We start from the raw sequence: 16,788 nt of genomic DNA, 5'->3' as shown, positions 1-16,788 counted from the left end.
TTAAACACTCAGTTTACTAGCTAAATGCAATACAAATATAAAGTAAAAACAAGTGTTATCTAGCACGATCCGTCATCTGTATTATATTATTTCGTCTTCGGCAACATGAGCGCAATTGAAACCTGCCTGGCAATGGACAACCCCTTACGTAATCTGTTGTGATGACGTAGGCCGGTACAATTTTCGCCCCCGGTACAATTTTAACGTGACACCGCCCCAAAAAAACAAATGCTAATATTGAAATATTTGTATGGTAGCCCTTATTAACAATTCCCATTTCTCATCTCATCTCATTTTCGACCGCTTATCCGGGGTCGGGTCGCGGGAGGAGCAGCTCAAGCAGGGGGCCCCAGACTTCCTTTTCCCGGGCCACATTGACCAGCTCTGACGGGGGGATCCCGAGGCGTTCCCAGGCCAGTGTTGAGATATAATCTCATTCCCATTTGAATGCAATATATGTAACTAATGAATCAAAGGCTAATGAATGGTTTGATTGATTCAATGTTATTATTTCAGACATATCAAAAGAACAAAACAAAATGAAAAGCATGAAAATACAATCTACAAAAATTATCTTCAAATCAATACACAAAAAATAAAAATAAACAAAATAATTAGATATATTTAATTGATATGCCTGAAACAAGTAGGAAGAACTATACACTTAATCCTACCCCTTTGTAATGCATGATTGAAATGATGAATAAGCTTGTACACAGCGAATAGCCGGAAGCGTAGCTTGATATGTAGTATCAAGCTAGTTTAAGTTTTAAGATATCTATTTGATCAAGTTATAATTTATGACATGATCATCAATAAGGGTTATTTACATTGCCACAATGTTTTAGGCTGAGCAGTTGGTAGACAATGTATGTATGTATATGTCAAACTTATAGACATCATTTAAATTTCCAATTTGTTTGCAATTTTCAGGGAGTGCCGTCGTAAAAGATGTGGACGTTTGAGGAGAAGTGTAAGGACCAAGTCTCTTTTCTCAAACTCACACTGTAGTCTCTTCACATGGATGAAGTACATTCACAGGTAATCATTTTAGGTTTTCTCCAACTCCAGTATTTCACAGATTACAGCTCTAGGTTCAGAGTGTGAAATGTTTGTACAATTTAAGCTGAAACTATAGTTGCAAGTTGCAACAGTAGTTTTTCAGTAGAAAAAGCTTTGTGACAAAAGTAGACTTACGGATTGATCAAACAAGCACATATTTTCTTTGTGTATGTAAACAGTTCTGATTAAATCTTTGTTTTCTTTGTAGATGTAAGGGATCCTGATATTTAAGTTCCTGTTTTTTCAGCAACATGTGTTTTTTATTATTTATTTACATTTTGTAGGTCAGTTGGTGGTGTTTTTTGTTTGTTTTGGATTGCAATGTACTTTCGACTCCACCCTGCTACTTCCTGCTTTTCTTTGGTTTACTGATATCCCCTGAGTTTGTGAACACACCTGTTGTTAATGTGTGTTGATTGGTTTGTGGCTACTTAAGCTCAGTGTGCCCATTCAGTCTCTGTCAGATCGTGCCTGTATGATACCTGTGCCTTGCTGGGAATTAACTCAGAGAAAGTTCTTGTAACTAAGCCTTCTGTCTGCGATTGGATCCTTTTGTACCGAAAGCCTAACAGTAGATTTGCACAGGGTTTGCAGCTACGGCAGGTAGACATGCTTCAGGATGGCATCACTAAAAGCACTGCTACACTCTCAATGATGTCTAAAAAACTGCGAAGAATTTGCCTAAAAAGGCACAGGAAAGAAAAAGGTCAGAAAATCGGTGGAGTCAACGCTATCGTCCACATTGACGAGAGCAAGTTCTGCCATAAGCGCAAGGTATATTTGTAATATAATTCACTAAATATGGGGTCATTCAATTTAAACTCATCAAAAATCTGATCTTTCCTCAGTTCTTGTTTTGGATTTTATTATAAACTTAATGTTGAAATATCAATTGTCTTCAAGAGAAATCTTTAAGCTTTACTTTTAGATTAATTATTGTGGAAGTTTGGCTCTATGAACATAATTTCTGAATTTTCTGAATTTGTATTTAAAGCCTCACCATTCAAAATATTTTCTCTGGAATGGTTTTAACCACACTTGAAAAAAATTATTAATTTAAGTACTTGATGATGTTAATGCAATCAAATAAATAGCACTATGTACTGTATTCACATGCAAATCGGCATATTGGAGGGGCCGATGAAAAGTTACAAGGTCATGACTTGTGTGCTGTATGCATCTTTCAAGAAGTATGGAAGACGCATCGGAATGTTTTGATACTATTTGCTATAACCAATCTATACCTTAAGATAACATGGGCTACATTATAGTTTTTTCAGGTAGAGCAAGTTGAAATAAGAAATAAAATTAGACCGTAGGCTATATATCAAGGTAATAATGCAACTTCGAGGTAACTGTCAGGTAGTTCAATGCATGAAAGAGTTATCAACTCATTCACTGTTGACATGCAACAACACATACTAATAATAATATGCATTCCAAACTTAAAAAAACAAAAGTTTTTATATTACTCCATTATTTATATCATTTGGAAATTAGCATAATCATCCTACTTCTCACTGGCTGTAATATAACATTGAGTGGTTTTCTTGATTATGTATATATTTGACTGTAGGGTATTATTTATTTTATAACATTTATATTGTGTTTTGGCAGTACGGAAGAGGGCGCTTCGGGAACAGCTGGAGGAGAAAAAGGACATGGGTCTTTGGAATGCTCCAAATCAAACAGTCTGACAGGCGTCCTATTCTTCGCCTTGTGCAGAGACGAAATAAGGAGACCCTTGTTCCTATCATCAAAAAGCATGTGAAGCGTCACAGTCTCGTCGTAAGTGATGAGTGGAGAGCGTATGCCGGTCTCGCCACAGAGGGCTACAGGCATGTCAGGGTGAACCACAGCCAACATTATGTTGACCCTCAGACAGGACTCCATACTCAGAACCTCGAGAGAGCGTGGCAGACCTATAAAAAGGAAATTTGGAGAATGCGGGGGAATCGGTCGGAGAAGGCCTTGAAAGAGCAGCTCTGCTTTATTGAGTGGACCTACTGGTTAGCGAGGGAAAATTCAGAAGCTGTCCTTGCCAGGCTTGTCAAGGACATAAGGCGTTCCTATCAGTCATAGGAAGCAGAGCTTGGCATTGATCAAAATAGGCTGAAATGGACAGGAGAAAGGGGAGAGTGTTTTAATTTATTTTTAAAAGAAAAGTTTTTGTTGTATTTGTTCAAACGGTTTATAGTATTCTTGGTTCTTTTGACTCTTCGAACTCTTCCTTTGTAAAAAGAGTTCCGTTAAAGTTTTTTTTTTTTTTAATAATAAAGTTGCTTTCTTCTCTGATATGCTGCTTATGTGTTGTTTATTTCACTTTGCGGTCATCCAGTGTTACTGATCAGTTGAGCAAAACTTGTCTCTATTTTGTACAGTTACTAGTTTTTAGTTTGTCTACTGTTCTCAACTGTTTTCACTTTAATTTGACAGTCCTAAGACCTCTCTACTAATACTTGGTTGAATATCGACTGATAGTTTGTTGAGAATCAACTATTTTCTCTGTTAATAGTTTGCACACACTAAACTGTTTTCACTTTAATTTTACAGTCCTAAGACCTCTCTACTAATGCTTAGTTGAATATTGACTGATAGTTTGTCGACAGTCATATGACAATGAATAGGTTGTCACCTCATTCATTAGATGTGTTCCTTGTGAGTGGAGGAAAGTTGATCCATATGAAACGTAAGTTGAGAATTGGTTAATAACAGCAGTTGATAGTCAACTTACTAGAAGTTGACACTCAACTGATAGTTGAATATTTGTAAAGAACAACAAGCACAATGTCTGTTGCAGACTGTTTTTGTAAAAATAAATTAACAAAATAAAAATGCATGTTGAATGCATGTTACATATTTGTTGACAAGCTCTGTAGAGTATCAACTAACTCACTGTTCAATATCAACTAAACACCAGCTAATAGTGCAACGTGTAGTTAACTTAGTTAGTTGAATGCTTGTTTCTTATCTGTTGAAAGCTTTGTTGATTATCAACTAACCATCTACTAATAATGCAACTAATAGTTAACTGACAGTTATTTGAATGCATGCTACGTGTACAAAACAACATCTACTAATAGTGCAACTTATAGTTAACAGACAGTTAGTTGAATCCATGTTTCTTATCTGTTGAACAAGCTCTGTCAAATATTAACTAACCATCTACTAATAGTGCAATAGTGCAACTTATAGTTAACTTACAGTTAGTTGAATACATGTTACTTATCTGTTGATATAGTTCAGTTGATTGTCAACTCAATTAACTGTTGACATGCAACTGAGTATCTACTGTTGGCTTGTTGAGTGTCAACAGTGGACTATCAAACTAAAGTGTTACCGAAAGACAAAATTCAAGTGTTGAAAGAAAAGTTCAAAGATTACTGTGAGCCGAGAAAGAACCTTCCATACACCCGACATATGTTCTTCACAAAGGCTCAAGGACCGACAGAGACCATAGACGCCTACGTGACGGAGTTGAAGAGCAAAGCCAAAGATTGTGAGTTTGGACTTTTACATGACTCTTTGATACGTGACAGGATTGTATGCGGCATACAAGATGATAATGTAAGAAGAAGACTATTAAGAGAGGCGTATCTTACGTTAGAAAAAGCCATTGATGTCTGCCGTGCCAATGAGATCACGTCAAGTCAAGTTAAAATGCTCAATGAAGAAGTTGAAGTGCATTAAATAAGACCTGTGAATACAGCTAAGACAGAAAGAGCTGAAAAGGGCAAAACAAAGCCAGTGTCACAGGATGAGCAAAAGGGATTTGATTGCAATAGATGTGGATATAAACATGAATACAAGAAATGTCCAGCTTTTGGTCAGACATGCAAGTCATGCCAGAAAAAGAATAATTTTGCAAAGATGTGCAAGGCACAAGGCCACACAAGGAAAATGCATGCTGTGGAACAGAGTGACAGTGACCAAAACATGTTCATTGGCACAATCAATGTGGAACAAGAAGTATGCATCAAAAAGATTGACAATGCAGAGATGGAGGATGGCGATGAGTGGACTGAAGAACTAAAGATAAACAGGAGAAAGGTGAAATTTAAGCTTGATACTGGTGCAGGTTGCAATGCGATGTCAGCAGATACGTTCAACTCACTCGACATCGGAGGAAAGCTGAAAAAATCCACCTGCAGGCTTGTTGCATATTTCGGCCACCAGTCGGCGCCATTGGGCAAGAGAGAACTCACTTGTGTGCACAAAGGACAGAAACACAAGATTGAGTTTGAGATCACGCAGCAAAATGTTCCAGCAATACTGGGAAAGAAAACATGCACTAAGTTAGACTTGGTGAAGAGAGTGTATGATATAAAAAAGGACAATGACATTCTGAATGACTTTGATGACTTGTGTTCTGGTTTAGGATGTTTACCAGGGATACACCATATTCAGATTGATCCAACTATTTCACCTCCAAGAAATGCTCCAAGAAAGGTTCCAGTGGCTCTCAGGGACAAAGTAGTGGAAGAACTACACAGGATGGAACAGAATGGAGTGATAACAAGACAAATAGAACCGACAGACTGGGTGAGTAGCATGGTGACAGTGGTCACACCGAAAAAGATGAGGATATGCATGGATCCACAGGATCTTAATCAGGCAATAAAACGAGAGCACTATCCACAGCTAACTGTTGAAGAGGTTGTCTCCCGTATGCCGAAAGCAAAGTACTTTTCTGTGCTAGACGCAAATCAAGGGTTTTGGCAAATTAAACTGGACGAAGAAAGTTCCAAGTTGTGCACATTCAACACTCCTATACAGGGGCGGACTGGCCATCGGGAATACCGGGCCCAAAATACTATTATGTACCGGCCCACGCCCATCATCGCATCAGCCCTACAATGGTTATCACAGCGGCACAAGCGTAATTTTCTCCAAGAGCTATACCTATCTAATCACAATCGCAATCGCAATCGCACTGACTGACTTTTATACTGCTACTCGCAATCGGTCTTCACACTCATGGTGACTATTTTTCGATTTTTTTTTAAGTGTCTTCTAATATGTGTTTTACAGACTTCGGAAGTCCAAAGTAAGAAAAGATCTCCACCTTATTAATAAACACCTCTAAATTGGTTCTTACACAGCCGAAGTGTTCTCAGCTGTGCGGATTGAGGTAGAGAATTTGGATTTGCATACATACACGCAACGCGGCACCCAGTTCTACGCATGCGCTCAACCCATGAGGAGAAAGGGATTGTTTGCGGCGAATGTCTCCAGCTTGAGACCCGCTGAGGGACCACCGCCGGAGGCGGAGGTGCCTAAGCGCTGCCCGGCAACGATCCCTTTCTCCTCCTTGTCGTGGTTCAGTCTACTTCACATTGATGAGGACGTTGAAGAACCAGGAACGTTGGAGAACCCAACGCGGTCGTTTGAGATTCATAATATCGGCTCACACATCTTTTGGCCGTTATAATATTATATGATATAGATATCTATGTAGGCTATATGATAATATTTTGATATAGAGCTCCAGGACTCCCATGTGTTCTAGAATATTTACAGAACACGGCTAAAGGCTGTGTGAGCCTCGCCATTGCGATACATCCACTGTAAACAGAGCGAATGGTACCGTGCAGAGCTATAGAGAGAGAGAGTTGCGACACGCTATGATCTCGCCGACAGGGTGGTCACGTGGTTGTCACGTGGTTCATGTAAGCCTCAATAGTTCCAAACACGCCGCGATTTCAATGTTATTCTATGGGACGACAGCAGAGATTTCAATATTAAATGGTAAATATGTATGAAAAAATCACATTCAAGTATTTGTCTGACTGTTATTGCATTATTGCATATTTGTAAATGTCAGTTTTACATTTAGAGCGGTAGGGGGGCAACTGAAAGCTATCTATAAGTACTATTACTTAGATACGTTTTTAAGTTTTGGAGGGAAAGCTTCACGTTCGTGTTAGCATACTGGCCTAACCTTAACTTTTACCTTACATCTGTGTTGAAATCAAAGTATTCAAGATGTTCTACCATGATCATTTAAAGATATAAGCCACACAAAGTATCAAATATATTAAAGAATAACAACTCATTACGCTTGGATGAATGAAATTGTAATTTTTTTTATTAAACAATTAGTGTGACAAGAACAAGTGATTGCGATTGTGTGAACAGATTCAACAATGGACACAGCAGGGAACACTATATACTTAGGGCAAACCATTAACATATAACGTTGCAAATATACTATACTTTATGCCGTTACAATACTTAGAATAGCCCTGAGCAAATTCAAAATGGGTTTAGGAGGGAGGATCCTCGTTTGGTCATGAACTCTGACCTCTAACCTATTCTCAAAAGTCGGGGCATAAGTGGTTGAGGAACAGTTGTTACCCGCTCTGTGATCTTCAATGGTGTCATGGTTCATTGGTTACAACTAACATTTTATAGATAAATGGTCATACCATGGTTGGCTGTGCAGCATTTGGATGCCCCAATCGGTCCGAGAAGGGTTATCACATGTACGGCTTCCCCAAGGACCAAGAGCGCAGGGAGAAATGGATGGCAATGGTCAGCCGTCAAAACTTATTGACAGTCAGCAACAATCAAAAACGATGTAACGTAATGTTCAGATCACTTGCTAGCATTTCAAAGGGCATAATAATTCTAAGTGTAGAGAATTATGACTTTCCAATGATATTTGAAGTGCAATGGAAACTGATCTTACAAGCCTACCTACAGGTACACTTTGATTCAAAGCCACAAAAGTAGATAGGATGTTGAAGTTGAGGCCCGATGCAGGCCCAACAGTTTTCATCCATCGCCCTAAACCGAAGAGGAGGAAACCCCCTTCTGTGAGGGTGCCTCCGGAACCAAGTGCAACGGACCACACATATTGCACCAAATTAAACTTCGGTATGATCCATGCAGCTAACAATATTCCCCATTTCATGTAATTCAAGGATAGACTACACTCCTAATGAGATTACATAATTCATATTTGTACATTCAGTTTAAAAAACAACCAGAAGGCACGGATTCTCTGAGGATTTGCACACAATGTAGATAATCGACACATTTCTACCCAATTAACAATTGCCGGTAGATCCATTTATAAATTGTATTGGTTTCTGATTGTGGCAGATGATTTAATTCACATTACAGAAATGTTTTGCTTTAATTCATTTTATTACATTGGAGATGACAGTAGTTGCAAATGCAAAGGCAAAATACATATAACAGCAACATTACCTTGTAATTGTTACAGAGATTGAGGGAGAAATTGAGGTGGATTTCAAGAGCGTTGAAAAGGACATCACAGGAGACGGAGAGAGCAATCAAGAGGTTACATTGCCAGGGGCAGGTGATCCAGGGGCAGGTGATCCAGGGGCAGGTGATCCAGGGGCAGGTGATCCAGGGGCAGGTGATCCATGGGCAGGTGATCCATGGGCAGGTGATCCAGGGATTTGTGTGCCGAGGGCCAGTCAGTCAGGGGTCAACAGTGAAGGTATAACTTTTGCCAGGGCCAGCTGCTCCAGGGACCAGACTGCCAGGGACTGATGGGGCGACTGTGGAGGACCTAATAAGGCAACTAGAAAAGGAAAAATTAATGAGGAGAGCAGAGAGGGCTATTGCAAAACAAAAAATAATCAATTTGGCACTAAGAAAGATAATCAATTTGGCACTAAGAAAGAGAAACAATTCAGTCAACAAGAAGTTAAAACGAAAAAGCCATACAGGTTAAATTGACCGCCCATCATAATCAGCATTGTTGAATCGGCGGCATCTGTAGGGCTTCATGTGCTGAACATCACCCTTTCCAGGATATAATTAAACAAACACTGTTATTTCTACTAGCTATCGCATCATAAAACCCGTCCTTAAATCAACCTAAATTATCCTAGTAATCCAACATAAATAACAAACTAAATAAAAGTTAGATTCACTAGTACTGAACTTTGTAATTGTTGGTGTAGATACCATCACATTGTGCATTCGAGCTAACAAACTAGCAGGCAATCGGTCGTCTACCAAGATATAAATATATATAATTACGCTGTGCATATACAAATAAATATCAGTATATGCATCATAAAAGGTCCTGATACAATATAGACAGTTGACAATTCAAAGGAGGTAGCTATTTAATCAATGTACCCCTGGAGATACCTTCAGAGATGGTGAAGTCGAGCTAACAAACTAGCAGGCAATCGGTCGTCTACCACGATAAAAATATAATAATAATAATAATAATACATTTAATTTAGAGGCGCCTTTCAAAACACCCAAGGTCACCTTACAGAGCATATAGTCATCATACAATTTTTTAAAAAACAAGACATTGTGGAAAAAGATAAATAAATAAATAAATAAACATAAGCAATAAGAAAGAAATAAAACAAAAACATTATATATATAATTATGCTGTGCATTTACAAATAAAGATCAGTATATGCATCATAAAGGGCCTCTGATACAATATAGACAGTTGACAATTCAAAAGAGGTAGCTATTTAATCAATTTACCTCAGAAGTTACTCGGCGGCCAGCAATGGAAATGAACGGTCTCCTACGCCGTAAAATGGTTGTTTGGAACTATTCGAGGCTCCATACCCCGGAAGTAGGCGCTACAACGGAGTCCAATGGAAGTGTCGCAACTCTCTCTCTCTATAGCTCTGGTACCGTGGCTGCAAGCTGCTCAGGGCCACACCCCCACCCTCCTCCTTGACCCGCCTCGCTCCTCCTCATTTGCATTATAGCTACAGCCACCAAAACAGCGCATTTGGGGGAAGCTCAATGTGCGACTGGCTCGGAGTGGCTATAACTCTGCACCACGGCTGAATTTCGGGAACGTCGTTATGTAACTTACTGTTTTGTTATGCACCTTCAGCACCCCTACACACACAAACAATCACACACCCAGCATGCAACACTACTGATACCACTGATGTTCACACCCCATCGTATGTTCTGTTCTGTTCATTTCTAATATATTGTTCATGCTAATTCTACCCTCTGATTCCAGTTTCTTTATTGTGTGGTCTTTCTCTGCTGACATTCATTCCTTAAGGCTTTGTAGTTATACTTGTATAACCATCTGATACTAGCCAAGAGTTAAGCATATTCATCTAGCAAACTATACCTACCTTGGAGTGTTACAATAGCCAATAATCATTTTATTCCATGTGTCCATCCAGGCAAATTGGTGGATCCAAATGTTATTAAAAAACAAACATACATATATGATGTAATTTCTTTGTAATCATCCAAAATAATGTTAAGTGTATGGGTATTTTTCCCAGAAGGCCACTGACTGTTCGATACGCGCGATCCATTGAGTGGGCAACGTAGCGTGTACTTAGTGGGCCGCGCGCCGTGTATTGAGTGGGCCGGTCTGACAGAAACTCCCGGGCCACTTTTTTCCCCCAGTCCGCCCCTGCTCCTATAGGGAGATATCGGTTCCTCCGTCTACCCTTTGGAATCTCTTCTGCATCTGAGGTGTTCCAGAGATCCGTGGCACAAATGATTGAAGGCCTGGAAGGAGTAGTCAACATTATCGATGATTTGCTTGTATGGGGTGACACAATCGAGGAACATGATCAGAGATTGATAAAGGTCTTGGAGAGAGCAAGGGAGTACAACTTGAAATTGAACAGAAACAAATGTAAAATCAGAACTACAGAGATGAAGTACATAGGTCATGTACTCAGCACTGATGGGCTGAAAGCAGATGATGAAAAAGTGAGAGCTGTGGTTCAGCTACCACCACCACAAGACAAACAGGAGCTGATGAGATTCATGGACATGATACAATATCTTGCAAAGTTCATTCCCATACCTGTCTGAGGTCAGCGCTCCACTGAGAAAGCTGCTAGAGAATGACACGGCATGGCATTGGGAAGAGGAGCAAAAGCAAAGCTATGAACAATTGAAGAAGTTGGATACCAATGCACCAACACTCAAGTTCTATGATGTGAAAGCACCTGTGATATTGTCTGTGGATGCCAGTTCAGAAGGCATAGGAGCTGTAATGTTGCAAGATGGAAGGCCTGTAGCGTATGGATCACGAGCGCTTACTGACTGTCAGCGCAGATATGCGCAAATTGAAAAGGAATTACTTGCCATAGTTTATGAGTGTGAGAAATTCCACCAGTATTTATATGGCAGAGACATTAAAGTTGAGAGTCACAAACCACTTGAGAGTATCTTCAAAAAGCCACTCCACCAAGCTCCCATGAGATTGCAAAGGATGCTTCTCAGACTACAGAGGTACACGCTCAAAGTTACCTATAAGCCAGGGAAAGAGCTGTACATCGCTGACACTCTGAGCCGTGCTTTCCTAAAAGAGCAAAAATGAGATTTGCTAGGAGAGGAGTTGGAAGTCAACTGGGTTACATCACAACCACCCATCTCAGAAAATAAATTAATCATGTTCAGAAAAGCAACAACGGATTATCCGGAAATACAAATGCTACGAGACATCACATTGACAGGATGGCCAAAAGAAAGCGATGATGTTCCAAAATAAATGAAAACATACTGGACATTCAAAGAGGAAATCAGCTATGCATCAGGACTGTTGTTCAATGCTGAAAAACTCATTGTGCCAAACCAGATGAGACAGGAAATGCTTAACAAAATCCATGAGTCACATCTTGGCATAGTGAAATGTAAAGAGAGAGCTAGGGATATTCTCTACTGGCCAGGCATGTCAACTGAGATAGAGGGCGTTGTGTCTCAATGTGCTGTATGCAATGTAAACAAAAACAGCAATCCCAAAGAACCTCAACTTCCCCACACACTGCCAGGAAGACCATGGGAGAAGATTGGCACATCTCTTTCACTACAATGGTGTAGAGTATTTGCTCTGCGTAGATTACTATTCAAAATATCCAGAGATCACCAAGTTGTGTGACACAACCTGCCGAGGTGTCATCACTGCTATGAAGTCGACATTCGCTAGGCACGGAATCCCAGTTTCCGTAGTCTCTGACAATGGTCCACAATATGCCAGTGGTGAATTCAGAGGGTTTTCTGAGAGTTGGGAATTTGAACATGTTACTTCCAGTCCAGGACATGCTCAGTCTAATGGTCAGGCAGAAAGAACTGTACAAACAGTAAAAAACATGCTCAAAAAGGCACAGAGCGGCAATGGCGATCCATACATTGCTTTGCTCGAATACCGCAACACACCGATGGAGGGTATAGGATTATCTCCTGCACAGCTGTTAATGGGACGTCATCTAAAGTCCAAACTTCCAGCATCAACAACTCTATTGACTCCTGAAAATAGAGCTCAAGTTCAAGACAATCTGAAGTGCAGACAAATGAAGCAAAAGAGCTACTTTGACAGACAAACACAAAAGTTGCCAGATCTACGAACAGGTGAAAATGTCAGGATACAGAAAGGAGATACATGGCAGCCAGCTGTGGTTGTGAAAAGACATCAGCTACCAAGATCCTTCATAGTTCGCACACAAGATGGACGAGTCTACAGGAGGAACAGAAAGCATCTACTGAAGACAGGCGAGAGGGAATTTCCACCTGCAGAGATGCAGGACATTTCCACATACACACACACTGAAACGGCACACACTGGGTCTGACACAGAAGGCAACGACACAGAGGTCAATCAGGACACTGACTCTCATGATGGACAAGCAAGCACAGTTACAATTACATCACACAAGGTCTGGGAGACAAGTCAAGATTCCAGCCAGATACAGAGACTAGACATACCTTCGAACTCAAGCAGATTGATGCTGTCACACAGGTTGTGTTACTGAGTGATAATGAAAAAATTTAAATAAATAAAAAGAATGTTGTAGATTTATTAATGCATGAGTGTAACATAATGCAGTTTGTTGTTGGTATTGTTAGATACGCTGTAGAATACAATACAAGTGTATTTGAATGGTGTTAAACTGTGAAGAAAAAGTTTTACCGCAAGGCATTGTTTTATGTTACGTATCATAACGACAACAAAGAAGTGAGGCATTATTTTGTGTCAGTTTCATTTAAAACGAAAGCAAAACAAAGCATCTTAAGAAAGGGGATGTAATGTATTGTGTGTTTTTCCGTAGTTCAGGTGGTATGACGTCAGGACGTAATGGCATGTACTGGTATAATGGCGGGCAACAAGTGAACAAGATGTGTTTTGATTCTAAGCAGCGCATGTGTCCGAGTCACATCAATATACAACATCGTTCACCATTCGATTCACCGGAAACTCGCACTAACTCCACTGAGTCTGACTGACTCAGCTGAGAACCGTGCAATGGCGTGCATTCCATGATGCGATTCACCGTTACCGGAAACTAGGGTGAATCGCGAACGACTCCTCCACTTTTCAGTCGGGTTTCCGGTGAATCGATTCACCGGAAACTCGACTGAACTGGGAGGAGTCGTTCACGAATCCTATGCTCGTTCAGCCTGGTTTCCGGTAGCGGTAAATCGCATCATGGAATGGACCCCATTGCACGGTTCTCAAGTGGGTCAGTCAGACTCAGTGGAGTTAGTGCTACCGGAAACTCGACTGAACGAAGGAACGATTCGCGAACGACTCCTCGTGGCAAACTGAATCACGCGAACTGGGTCACGGAAACGAATCATTAAATCCACCAGCCACTAGGAAGCAGGATCGAACACACAAGCTGCATTACCCCCACACAGCCACAAGGGAGCAGGATCAAACATACAAGCTGTAATATCTACCCCAACCACAGAAGGCAGCATCTTTAAGACAGACGCGGCAGCCGCAGCTAAGACGTCACATAGGCCACGCCTACTTGGTCATTTTTTCAGCGCCCGGAGCCAGAGGAGGGCAGAGACTCATCAAATGAGTTAAAAGCAACCCGTTTCGAGCTACTTTCAACAAGAGCACGACAGTGTCTGTAGCTTTAAATGCAAATGAGCTGCTGCCCATTGCATACAAATAAGCTCTCAGAGTGAACCGCAGCATGGAGGAGCAGTGATTGTTGCTGTTTGCGGACTCCCGGAACTCTATATCTATATAATATACAATGGTCATCAATCCGTCAGAAATCTTTGTGTCCTGTAAGAACCTCTGCTGTTCTTGACCAACATGTTAGAAGTATAAATAGAATTGCATTTTTCCATGTGAGAATCATTGCAAAAATCAGACCAATGTTATCTGCAGCAGATGCAGAGAAACTGATTCACGCATTTACTGGATTATTGTAATTCATCGAGCCCCCTTCCTATGGAATAGGCTGCCACAGGTGAGCAGGGAAGCTGACTCTGTGGTGCTTGGAGCTTAAAACGCACCTCTGCAGCCTTGTGTTTGGAACATAGGGGTGCGAAAACGGTACAGATGCGATGCGAAGACCGCTGTGTGTTTGTTCTAGCTTTTGTCAATGCAGTTACTAAATATGTAGAAGCATAGATTTCCGCTACTTTTTCCTTTCTAATTCACTATTCTGTCAGTTCTAGCGTGTTGCGTTGACTGCGACTGGATTCCTGTACTCTCCTCATGGTTAACAGGCCAGCACCCCATCATCAATTTAACATGTTTTTACTGTATTTACATGTATGTCAATTATGGCACCCATTGCACTATTGGCCATCCCTTGAAGGAGGGATCCCCTACTATGTTTTTCTTCTCAAGATTTCTTCCTTGCTGATTTAAGGGAGTTTCTTCTTCTGGGTCAGGGGGGTGTAATAAATATTTGGCTTGTTAAGCCCTTTGAGACTGTAATGGTGATTAAGGGCTATACAAATAAAATTGAATTGAATTGCACACATGGCACACACGGCGTGATATGGCAGGCACTGCAGCTCTCGTCATTGCATTACTTTGGGCTGGCATTTCTGTTCATTGATTGGTTACAAAACCTCAAACTTAGTGGCCAAGCAAAACAGAGGGAGGGGCTCATTTTGCATATCAACAGCCTATAAAGAGCCTATAAACAGACGCAGCTTAGAGAGTTTAATCGTTTAAAGACATTCTTAAACCGTGCAGTTCTTTCGGGCGGTTTAAGGGCTAAACCACGCAGATTTTTGTTGAAACAGGCGGACTCCGTTCAAAAATTTGTTTAAACCGCGCAGATTTTTGTTGAAACCGTGCGGATTCCGTGCAGATTTTTGTTTAAACCTCGGCAATCTTGTGCTGGATTTTGGCAGTCTTGGGTTTTCATAGGGGAGTTCCGGCGGCAGTCCGGCAGCTCCGGCGGGGGAGCTCCGGCAGAAGTACGGCAGCCCCGCAGCACTCCCTGCCAGGCAGTCACATGGCAAACGGACAAATTAGAAATTTTTGTATGGAATCTCCCCTCCTTCTGAAATTCGAGAACATTTCCGCTCAGCGCCCGTCCGCTGGTCCTGAAAATCGTATTTATGCTCTAATGGGAGGGGGATGGGGAAGTGGGTGGTAATATTCAAATGTGCCTGCTTCTTATGTCGGAGTCTGCGCCGAAACTGACTCGCTCGTTTGGTAACTGTAGGCGGGGTACTTTCAGAAATGCATATCTCACTCCAAAAATCATGCACTTATTTCAAAGATTGTATACGTTTGGGAGCACCAGAGACCATAACAACACCTCAAAACCCAGGAAAAGTGTTGTTTTCATAATATGTCCCCTTTAATTGCCAGGTTTTAGAAAGAAAGTAGATAAGCCATTCCAGTAAAATGAATATCATTGTTTTGAATCATCACACTTTAAAACCACACTGAACTGTAATGCACAATTAACAGTCAGCACAATTAACAGTCAACATGTTGTGGCGGGAGCCGAGGTTCAGAGGAATTTTAAACTCTTGTCCACCATATACCGCACAACTCCGAAAAATTGCTTTATTTAAAGGGGACTTATTATACCACCAGGTGTGAGTGTGATTAGCCTTACAAGCCGTTTCGAAAATCGGCCTAATATGACATCACTAGTGGGTGTGTCCACCTAGATCTGTGCTGGATAGATGAGCAATGTTTACTTCAGTCCACTGGGTAGGCTGGTAGATAGATCTATCCAGCACAGATCTAGGTGGACACACCCACTAGTGATGTCATATTAGGCAGATTTTCGAAACGGCTTGTAAGGCTAATCACACTCACACCTGGTGGTATAATAAGTCCCCTTTAAACACACCCTCACACATGAAACAAATGACCCACCAGCATGAAAACCTCGGCGACGGTAATGGTGTTTGCCAATTCCACTCACCTCTACCTCTGTTCCTCTGGTACCCTCTACACTGTAAAAACGAAAACTTAAAATTGTTGGTCTCATTATGATTTCTGAGTAAAATGAATATAAAACATTAAGTATTCATGTCAACTGTGCAATGCAATTTAGTCCAACCAACAATATTGAGTTTTGGGTCAAGAGTTGGGCTCACTGTAGTGTCTTTGTTAGCAAGACACACAGGTTTAAGTCAGACTCTGTCTGAGGCTGGGCCAACTACGGTGCACATGCGCATTTCGACCCTTTGGAAAATGCGGGGTTTCCTAACGGAATTTTCAGATGGTAAATATTGTGGCGACTCCTACCCCTGGGGAGTCTGGGTATTCGTGATGCCGGTTGGGAAAAAGGGGTTTATTGCCTTTTGTCAATTTGTTTCTGTTAGGTTAAGTGGGGTTAACGGGTTTGGGATCTTTATTGTTTGTGTGTTGTTTATTGTACGTAGTGTCTGCACTTTGGTTTGCTGCATTTAGACAGCGATTCTCTGCTGCTGAACTAGCTACATGTTGCTTGTACTATTGCTGTCTGGCATTCAGAAATGTAAAATGGAAGTTTCCAATTATTAATT

At 40.9% G+C, this 16,788-nt stretch overlaps 2 long non-coding RNA genes across 2 annotated transcripts; one reads left to right on the top strand and one right to left on the bottom strand.

Moving 5' to 3' along the window:
* The first annotated feature begins 6,657 nt into the window (after positions 1–6,657).
* LOC132451147 (uncharacterized) lies at positions 6,658–8,643 on the top strand. The gene is made up of 2 exons (XR_009523979.1): positions 6,658–8,419; positions 8,480–8,643. It is a non-coding gene; the product is annotated as an uncharacterized LOC132451147 (long non-coding RNA).
* On the bottom strand, positions 7,129–9,702 carry LOC132451144 (uncharacterized). The gene is made up of 3 exons (XR_009523978.1): positions 9,553–9,702; positions 8,764–8,841; positions 7,129–8,617 (listed from the first exon to the last, which is right to left on the bottom strand). It is a non-coding gene; the product is annotated as an uncharacterized LOC132451144 (long non-coding RNA).
* Positions 9,703–16,788: the final 7,086 nt, after the last annotated feature.

This window comes from Gadus macrocephalus, chromosome 2, assembly GCF_031168955.1.
Source record: "Gadus macrocephalus chromosome 2, ASM3116895v1".
Lineage (NCBI taxonomy): Eukaryota > Metazoa > Chordata > Actinopteri > Gadiformes > Gadidae > Gadus > Gadus macrocephalus.
Note: the sequence above shows the minus strand (reverse complement) of the source record. Positions and strands in the feature narration are given on the sequence as shown.